Here is a 9,085-nt window from a genome sequence, read left to right as displayed (position 1 = left end):
ATAAACTGAGGATTTCTCAAAAGTAAAACAAAACAAAAAAGTAGGAGAGAAAGGATTAAAAAAAAAAACCCCTAGAGTCTGGTCAAAGAGGAGGAAAATCTAAATAACAGGAGTTCTAGAGAGAGCAGAGGAAATGGAGAGGAGAGGATTTGAAACAATTTATGAAAATGACCCAGAATCAAAGGACAGGAGTTTCCAGATCAAAAGGGCCCACAGAGCATCCAGCACAACAGATAAAAATAGACCCACATCTGGGAGGGATGGGTTAATTAGGTGATGGGGACTTAGGGGTGCACCTGTCGTGTTGAATCACTATATTGTACACCTGAAAGTAATATAACACTGTGGTAACTGGAATTAAAATTTAAAAGACGGACTCGCAATCCCTATCAACAATACCTATCAACATAACACCAGTGTTCTCCACAGAGCTAGAACAAACAATCCTAAAGTTTGTATGGAACCAGAAAAGATCCTGAATAGCCAAAGCAAACCTGAACAAGAAAACCAAAGCTGGATGCATCGCAATCCTGGACTTCAAGCTGTATTACAAAGCTGTAATCATCAAGACAGTATGGTACTGGTACAAAAACAGACACTCAGATCAATGGAACAGAACAGAGAACCCAGAAATGGACCCACAAACGTATGGCCAACTAATCTTTGACAAAGCAGGAAAGAATATCCAATGGAATAAAGACAGTTTCTTCAGCAAGTGGTGCTGGGAAAACTGGACAGTGACTTTCAGAAGAATGAGCCTGGACCACTTTCTTACACCATACACAAAAATAAACTCAAAATGGATGAAAGACCTAAACGTAAGACAGGAAGCCATCAAAATCCTAGAGGAGAAAGCAGGCAAAAACCTCTTTGACCTCGGCCGCAGCAACTTCCTACTCAACATATCTCTGGAGGCCAGGGAAACCACAGCAAAAATGAGAAACACAGGAAAAAAAAATCAGAACCACAATGAGATACCACCTCACACCTGTCAGAATGACTAACATTAACAACTCAGGTAACAACAGATGTTGGTGAGGATGTGGAGGAAAGAGGATCTCTTTTGCACTGCTGGTGGGAATGCAAACTGGTACAGCCACTCTGGAAAACAGTATGGAGGTTCCTCAAAAAATTAAAAATAGAACTACCCTATGATCCAGCAATTGCCCTGCTAGGTATTTATCTAAGGGATACAGGTGTGCTGTTTCGAAGGGGCACATGCACCCCCATGTTTATAGCAGCACTATCGACAATAGCCAAAGTATGGGAAGAGCCCAAATGTCCATCGATGGATGAATGGATAAAGAAGATGTGGTATATATACATACAATGGAGTTCTACACGGCAGTCAAAGAGAATGAAATCTTGCCATTTGCAACTATGTGGATGGAACTAGAGGGTATTATGCTAAGCGAAATTAGTCAGAGAAAAATAAATATCATATGACTTCACTCATACGAGGAATTTAAAATACAAAACAGGTGAATATAAGGGAAGGGAAGCAAAAATAATATAAAAACAGGGAGGGGGACAAAACATAAGAGACTTTTAAATATAGAGAACAAACAGAGGGTTGCTGGTGGGGTTGTGGAAAGGGGGGATGGGCTACATGGGTAAGGGGCATTAAGGAATCTACCCCTGAAATCATTGTTGCACTATATGCTAACTAACTTGGATGTAAATAAATAAATAAATACCTAAATAGACTCATACAGCACCATGAAATTTCAAATTCCTAGAAGCCAAGAGACAATCCTACAAACTTCTAGAGAAAATAGTTTTCATAGGAAAGGTCAATAATCAGAATAGCTTGAGCTTTTCTTTCTTTTTATTTTTTTTTTTATTTTTTTATTTTATTTTATTTTTTTTAAATTTTTTTTCAACGTTTATTTATTTTTGGGACAGAGAGAGACAGAGCATGAATGGGGGAGGGGCAGAGAGAGAGGGAGACACAGAATTGGAAACAGGCTCCAGGCTCTGAGCCATCAGTCCAGGGCCCGACGCGGGGCTCGAACTCATGGATTGGGAGATCATGACCTGGCTGAAGTCGGACGCTTAACTGACTGCGCCACCCAGGCGCCCCTCTTTCTTTTTATTTTTGAGACAGAGAGAGACAGAGCATGAACAGGGGAGGGTCAGAGAGAGGGAGACACAGAATCTGAAACAGGCTCCAGGCTCTGAGCTGTCAGCACAGAACCCGACACGGGGCTTGAACTCATGGACGGTGAGATCATGACCTGAGCCGAAGTCTGATGCTTAACCGACTGAGCCACCCAGGCGCCCCTAGCTTGAGCTTTTCAATAGTGACACTGAAAAGCTCAGAGACATGGAGATGGTCCCAGAATTCCCATTACCAGGGAAAATGGCTCCCAATTGGAACTCCACACCCAGCCAAATGTGAAGCAAACAGCAGAGTAGAATAAAAAGCTTTCAGACATGTGGGGTGCCCCTGAGTGGCTCAGTTGGTTAAGCATCCAGGTTTTGGTTTCAGCTCAGGTCATAATTTCATGGACATGATATTGAGCCCCTCATCAGGCTCTGTTCTGACAGTGGGGAGCCTGCTTGGGATTCTCCCTCTCTCTCTCTCTGCCCCTCCCTGATGCACACGCACACACACACACATACACACACACTTTCTCACTTACTCTCTCTCTCTCTCAAAATAAATAGCTTAAAATAGGCTTTCAGACAGACATGCAAAACCCTAGAAAAAATTTACCTCACTTCTTAGGAATCAACCATAGAAAAGTGCCCAACCAAAAAAAAAGGAATAAGAGAGAAGAGGCTATGAAATACACGACGTGGGAGGTAACAAAGAGGTGACGGCAATTTTAAGACCCTCTAACAAGGATCTTTTTGGCCTACAGATTGGCATCTGTTAAAAAACAAAATTCAACCAAGTGAATTTGAAAATCTAATTGGCTTTATTAAGAGATTCAGAATCAGGCAGCATCCATCCAGCAAGGAGGGGAGGGGCTCCCCAAGGCGGTGTACAAAATGGAAGCGAAGGCAGGCAAAAAGTTATTAGCTCAAGAAATGAAAGAATTGTTTCTGACAAAGTCAACTTCCTTCAGGGGGTCTTATCGTGCAGATGACCTCATCTTCCTTCAGGGGATGGAGAGGGCCCAGGCACAGATTACCTCACAGGTGCTGACCAGAAAATTCCAGATTAATTGGCTTAAAATTCCACTGCAGAGGTTGAAATTGCAATTAAGTCTTGGTTTGCTGTCCTGAGCGCCATCGGCTCCATCTTGGGCCTGTTTCTCTGGTAACAAATCCTTCAGGAGGTTCCAGAAAAAACCTTTTTAATGTTTATTTATTTATTTTTGAGAGAGAGAGCGCGTGCACAAGTGAGAGTGCACGCAGGCGCTCAAGAGCACAGGGCCCGATCCCATGGACCATGAGATCATGACCTAAGCTGAAATCAAGAGCCAGACGCAGACGCTCAACCAACTGAGCCACCCAGGTGTCCCTAGAAGAAACCTCTTTAAGATGATGAAATTGATAGAACATTTAGTGTATCTGGTCACATTGCGAAGAGATTTACTAAACTGAGGGACTTTTGGAGGTTGAATTTGTATTTTTCTTTAAGTTTTTATTTTTGAGAGAGCACATGCGGGCACACGCACACACACGCGCGCGAGTGGCGAGGGGGGCGCCGAGAGAGAAGAGAGGAGATCTGCACTGCCCGTGCAGAGCCCCCACGTGGGGCTTGAACTCACGGACCTGAGGTCATGACCTGAGCCAAAATCAAGAGTCAGTCAGCTGCTGAACAGACTCAGCCACCCAGGGGGCCCCTGGAGGTTTAATTTGTAAAAATATGTGGAAAAATAAACAAATTTGAAAAGGAATGATTAACGCCAGAGCAAACAAACTGCGATATCATGCCTGGAAGGGACAACGAATCACGGCGTACCGTGTGGCTTCTGTGGAATCACACTGTCATGAGCGCAGTAATAGAACAGTGCCTATTAGTCTAACTGAAATCACCACACGGCTCACGCAGCGTGCGTTTGTAGCTGCCACGAACGGCAGGGTGTTCGTGAGGGAGAGCTAAATTCTCATTCTCTGCTGTAGGACGTGAACGCAGCTTAAAACCCAGAAACCCACCAGGAGCTGGCGAAGCCTGCCGTTTGGAGGTAAGCAGCGAGGCGGAAGGGTTCATAGAACCCGCGTGAAGCGGCCCGGGCAGGAAAACCAGAGGACTGCGATTTTTCCAAACGAAACTTTGCCTTTTTTAGACTTTGCAGGTACTGGCTTGATAAAAGGTAAAAACTTACTTTTAAAAATACACTGTATTCGTACAGAGTATTCGGGATGGCGGAGCGGGTTTGGACATTTTCGTCGAGGTGGGTGTAGATGAATTTCACGCACGCAGTTCTCTGGAAGCCGACTGGGGACCCCGGGGGCATTCATCTGTCTCGTAAAACTTATCTGTCTCGTTATGAGGTAGGAGGAGCCCCGCCCTTCTGCATCCAGTCTTGGCAGACTAGGGATCAAGGAACAGTGATGTGAGAGGCGGACTCTGCTTCTCCCACCTCCCTGGGTGCGGTTTTCTATTTCTGCTGCCCAAACCCCCTTGCTTTAGGGCCCACCATTCTTTGGGGTTTGTTTGTTAAGTTTTTGTCATTGCAAGGAGACAGAAATTTCAGAGACCAGTCAGAAGGCTGTACTTTAGTCTCTAATAAATGCCACACCCAACGGATATTTGCTTTTTATCCACATGGATTTCAACCTTCAGCCTGCGGGTGGGCCACGTCAATGCCATCTACATCTCAGGCTTTGTGGGCCTGGGCCGCTGTTGCTGGCGCAGTGACAGTTGACGGTCGGGAAGGAGGATGGCCAAGAAAACAGAGTTCAGCAAATGGAGGGAATATTCTAACCTGTTGGTAATCTCTCCAGGGCAAAGATGGGGAGCCCAAACTCAGGCCATGAGGGAATCCCATCACACTTTATTTTATAACAAAATGAGGTCCAAGCAGGACATTTGTATATATTATTCGTAGCTGCTCTGGGCAGATGTGGTGATACATCGAAGAAAATGCACAGTGACCTAGGCTGGCATCCCTTGCTTGCGAAAATGATCTAAAAATTATACATGTCTGTGCCAGAGGTTCTAAGCACCACTGAGAATGTTCTTTAGGAGACCCCCTGACGCATTTTCCACCACCCAGAGGGAAGTTAACACGTGTTTGCTCAAATAAACTAGTCTTCTCTTTTCTGGGGATTCCTTCGGCAGGTCACATGCTAACGTGAACAGAACCAGAGAGCAAAGGGCCAAGAGGAAGGGCAAAGGATGTGAGAGGTGTTTTGTGGTTCACAGACGTGTGACCACCCGCATCTCATTACACCTGTTACAACAATAGCATGGAGGGACTCCAAACCTTGGCTTGCAGATATTTCTATCCACACACACCTGCAAAGTGTACAGGAAGAGAAACACGCCCGTGTGTTCGCTCTATCGCCATGCTGATATTATTATGCCAGCCATCACAGCTTTGAGTGACTCACGATGCTTTCGAAATTGCATTTTCCCCAGGAAAGATTCATTCCTGCTGATGGGAGGCGGGAGTTCCAACGGAAAGTTCATAGTTTTAAATAGTTGTCTTTAATGAACCACAGTACATTTCCGTGCACTTGCTAGATCTAAAAGTTGTTGTTCCAGAAAGGCACATATTATCATTAATCACAGTGTTTGCATGGTTTTACAGTCTCTATTATGTTTTCACACGATACCAAATGCTGTGGTTTTCAACCTTGGTTCTTTATTAGAATCCCCAGGGGCATTCAGAGAAAAAAAAAAAAAAAAAAAAACAAAACAGATGCCCAGGCTGCAACCCCACAGTTTTTTTTTTTTTTAAATGTTTATTTATTTTTGAAAGAGCACAAGTGAAGGAGGGGCAGGGGGAGAGAGGGGACAGAGGATCTGAACCAGGCTCCACGCTGACAGCAGCAAGCCTGATGTGGGGCTCGAACCCATGAACCATGAGACGATGAGCTGAGCTGAAGTTGGACGCTCAACCAACTGAACCACCCAGGTGCCCCTGCAACCCCAGAGTTCTGATTTCAGTGGTCTAGAGTGAGACCCGTGCGTGATATTAAAGAATGGTTTAATCCTAAGATGATTCTAAAAAGCAGCCAGTGTTGAGAAACCACTGTACTGACAGCTTCCTAACATGCAGAGGTCCCTGTTGTGGCCCACAAGGCCCTGCGTCATCAATCCGGGTCACCCCTCCCTCATTCCTTGCTTACCACACTCTGTTCTCAAACACACCCACCGTATTCCCATCTCAGGACATATGCCCCTTGTTAGGGCCCCTTCTAGAATGTTCTTCCCCTAGACATTTGACTGTCTTGCTTCCTTACTCCATTCACATCTCTGCTCAAATGTCGCCTCCTCAGAGACACCCTCCTTGACCACTCCATTTAAGATACCAGCCATGGGGTGCCTGGGTGGCTCAGTCGGTTGAGCCTCCTACTTCGGCTCAGGTCATGATCTCGCGGTTCGTGAGTTCGAGCCCTGTGTCGGGCTCTGTGCTGACAGCTCAGGGCCTGGAGCCTGCTTCAGATTCTGTGTCTCCCTCTCTCTCTGACCCTCCCCTGTTCATGCTCTGTCTGTCTCTGTATCGAAAATAAATAAACATTAAAAAAAAAAGATACCAGCCTTCACCAGGCTGTCTCCTTACTCTGCTTATTTTTGCTTCATAGCACTTATCAACATCTGCTATTATGTTATATATTAATCTGGCTTACATCAGTGCCTGGAAAACAGTAGAAGCTTAATAAATATTTGTTGAATGAATCAATGAATGGATGAGGATATATGTAAAATAATGCAAACTCAGGCAGGTAGGAAGTGCTTGATGACTAGGTTTCTTTGCCAACTCACAAAAAGCCAGCTGCTTCCTCCGACTGCCTAGTGCCATCCTGAGGAACGGCGACCCCTGCTGGAATTTGTACCTGAGTCCCAGACAGGATGGAAGTCCACTAATGCCAGTCCCAAGAAAGAAGCTTCTAGAAATAGATATTCATTGGGGTACTTGGGTGACTCAGCTGATTGTCTGACTTCGGCTCAGGTCGTGATCTCACATTTTATGAGTTCGAGCCCCGCCTGGAGCCTGCTTCAGATTCTGTGTCTCCCTCTCTCTCTGCCCCTCCACTGCTCACACTTTGTCTGTCTGTCTGTCTCTCTCTCTCTCAAAAATAAACATTTAAAAAAACTAAAAAAGAGAGAAATAGATATTCATTACCTGATGAGGCTTTCTGTTTTGTATGCATGAAAGATTCATAATAAATATTTCTGACATTAACAAAAAAAGCCTTTTGTTGGCACCACATATTCGCGAGCATGTTCTCGTCTGCCATCTTGTGGCCAACCTGGGGAACTTCCAGACAAACAGTGTGTCATAACCTCACTTAGTCAAAGGAAATTTCCCGCAGCTGGGCTTGGCTAGAGCCATTTGGCAAAACACCTGTGGACATTTGATTTGATCAGGCCCCGGTGCTACCAATCTTCTTAGGCTCCCAATGTTTAGAAACAGAAAGCAATGGAGGTGACTGCTTGTTTGGGTAGCTTTTGCTGGGGGACAGCTGAGAGGAATGCCTAAAGGGTCACCTCCCCCAGAGCCTCCCCCAGGCTCAGCACTGTGCCTGGCCTTTGTCCTCCTATTCTGACACAGCCTCTACCGTGACCCTGGTCACACCCAGACCCCCACGATTTTGTCTGGCTACTCACTAAAGGCTTGTAAACTTCACAAGTTTATTTATCTATTTTGTACCCCCGGTATATTAAACCGTATTTAGCACAGAACAGGTGCTCACTAAACATTTGTTACAGGGATAAAATAAAAATTGCTAGAGCACTTTATAGAGCACTTACTACATGGCATGCACTATATGAAGCCCAAGCACTTTCCATGCACAGTCTTATAAATCACGTGTCAATATTCCCAGGAGTGGCCCTGGAACTTGCTTAGTCCCCCGACAGAGAAGGACAGTCAGTGCCCGAATTAGTCGGCTTGGGCAGCCAGAACAAATGCCACAGACCCGGGCTTAGATGACAGAAATGAATTTGCTCACAGTTCTGGAGGTTGGAAGTCCAAAATCAGGATGCCATGAGGGCTGGCTTCTGGTGAGACCACGCTTCCTAGCTTGCAGACAGCGCTTTCTTGCTGTGTCCGCAGAGTGAGAGAGAAATCTCTCGCTTCCTCTTCTTAGGGGGCACAAATTCCGTGAGGGCTCCCTCACTTGCTCCTGGGATGCCCGCTTGAGGGCCTTAATGCTTATTGGATACACATGGGCGTGACTTTTGGGAGTTGAGTGGGCCATAATGAGGATTCCTTTCAGGTTTGTAAACCAATCCAAGGACCCAAGTAAGTTTAATGACTTACTGAAGGTTATTCTTACTAAAGTTCAGTCTTCCCCATGACTAAAATGCTGGCTGAACGCCAGGGGGCAGCTGTGAATACCATCTCTGCCCAAAAGTATACTTTAGGGAAGGGCTCTTGGCATCCCCTGCCCGTGACCACAAGGCTGGGGAAACCTGTCAAACTGAGTTCCTTAAGGGAGAGGCGGGGGGTGCCTGAACCTCCCTTCTCTCTCTTTCCTGTGCCGAGGGGGGCAGAGAATGGGTTGAGAGCCACCTTTGAAATGGAAACTGTTAAGGGAAACGCGTGCTTGGCTCAGCACTGAGGACAGGACAGTCCCCAGGCCCACAGGCTTGCTGCCCGGGACCAATCCCCTGACTCCCAACACTCACTGAAAGCTCTTAGGCCTCCACACTGGCCTCCAGGACAGTCAGCTCTAAGAAATGCGTGAATCTTTGTTGCAGGGGTTCCAGACCAGCAGCCCGACAGATCTAGCCCCTGTTCCTTTGGAGCCTTTCAACACATCGAGGAGCCTACAAGTCTCGTTAGAACAAGCCAGATGTTACATCCAATAAAAACTCCAGTGGCTCTGAATTGTCAGAGGTTAGCGGGGTGAGAGAAAGCAAGCAAGATCGAAAGCCATTCTGGTCACACTGCAGTGGATGGGGGTGGGCGTGGGAGGGGCTGCGTCCTGAGACACCTCAGAGCCCAGAGGCCCG

The 9,085-nt window shown here is 46.1% G+C and overlaps 1 long non-coding RNA gene across 1 annotated transcript; it reads left to right on the top strand.

Moving 5' to 3' along the window:
• The first annotated feature begins 3,945 nt into the window (after positions 1-3,945).
• Positions 3,946-4,705, top strand: LOC121037932 (uncharacterized). Its single transcript, XR_005794064.1, has 2 exons — positions 3,946-4,268; positions 4,454-4,705. It is a non-coding gene; the product is annotated as an uncharacterized LOC121037932 (long non-coding RNA).
• The last annotated feature ends 4,380 nt before the right edge of the window (positions 4,706-9,085 follow it).

The sequence above is a fragment of the Herpailurus yagouaroundi genome, unplaced genomic scaffold, assembly GCF_014898765.1.
Source record: "Herpailurus yagouaroundi ecotype Mexico unplaced genomic scaffold, PumYag 164, whole genome shotgun sequence".
Classification (NCBI taxonomy): domain Eukaryota; kingdom Metazoa; phylum Chordata; class Mammalia; order Carnivora; family Felidae; genus Herpailurus; species Herpailurus yagouaroundi.
The sequence above is the reverse complement of the archived record's forward strand: the minus strand, read 5'-3'. Positions and strand labels throughout refer to the sequence as shown.